The sequence below is a fragment of the Sinocyclocheilus grahami genome, unplaced genomic scaffold (assembly GCF_001515645.1).
Source record: "Sinocyclocheilus grahami isolate Dianchi unplaced genomic scaffold, SAMN03320097.WGS_v1.1 scaffold1540.1, whole genome shotgun sequence".
NCBI lineage: Eukaryota > Metazoa > Chordata > Actinopteri > Cypriniformes > Cyprinidae > Sinocyclocheilus > Sinocyclocheilus grahami.
Genome location: NW_015506719.1, coordinates 109,684 through 110,539, shown reverse-complemented (window position 1 = coordinate 110,539; position 856 = coordinate 109,684). Strand labels below are relative to the sequence as shown.

The 856-nt window shown below is 35.5% G+C and overlaps 1 protein-coding gene across 2 annotated transcripts in view; it reads right to left on the bottom strand.

Annotated features, from left to right (window-relative positions):
• LOC107571034 (excitatory amino acid transporter 1-like) overlaps positions 1-856 on the bottom strand; it is a 9,167-nt gene that overhangs the window by 5,864 nt on the left and 2,447 nt on the right. The gene's annotated exons all lie outside the window — the stretch shown is intronic.

The following is an 856-nucleotide window of genomic DNA, read 5'->3' as shown; positions in this document are numbered from 1 at the left end:
ATATATCAAAACTTAATTTTTTAATTTGTAATATGCATTGCTAAGAACTTCATTCAGACAACTTTAAAGGTAATTTTCTCAGTATTTTGATTTTTTTTTTTTTGCACCCTCAGATTTTCAAATAGTTGTGTCTCGCCCAAATATTGTCCTATCCTGACAAAAAATCTTATTTATTCAGCTTTCAGATGATTTGAATGAATCTCAATTTCGAAAAATTTACACTTATGACTGGTTTTGTTGTCCAGGGTCACAATTATCATAAAAAATCAATTTAAATGTTCATTAATGAAATTCTTTAATAGTATTCTTTACGAGTTTTTAAAAGGCTAAGGTTCAGTGTTTTGTTACGACATCCAATGTGAAAAAAAATACGGAAAATGAAATCTAATATATAAGATGTTGAATATGATGATGGCATATCAACATACTTGCTGAATAATGCTGTATGACATTAAATATGTTCCCTGAAACATTAAGCAATTCGTTGAAATTAGGCAGATTAAAGGTGGGGTAAGCGATTTTTCAAAAACGCTTTAGAAAACTGATTCGGGCCGAATAGCAAAACAAACTTGTAGCCAATCAGCAGTAAGGGGCGTGTCTACTCATGATGTGGAGGAGAGAGAGTTCAGTGCACAGGACGGACATTAGCCGAGCCTAGTGATAGAAAGATAGAGATGACGGATAAAAAACAAAAGAGGAAACCGTTTGCGGAAACAAAACAAGGCTTAAGGCAAGAAGTAGGACCCGTGTAAATATCAGATCAGCTTTCCAGCGCTGGAGAGAACTCAAGGAGCGGAAGGCCTGCGATCGGACGCCGAGGTTGCTTTGTTTCTTCTCGATAGGTGAGTAACACCGT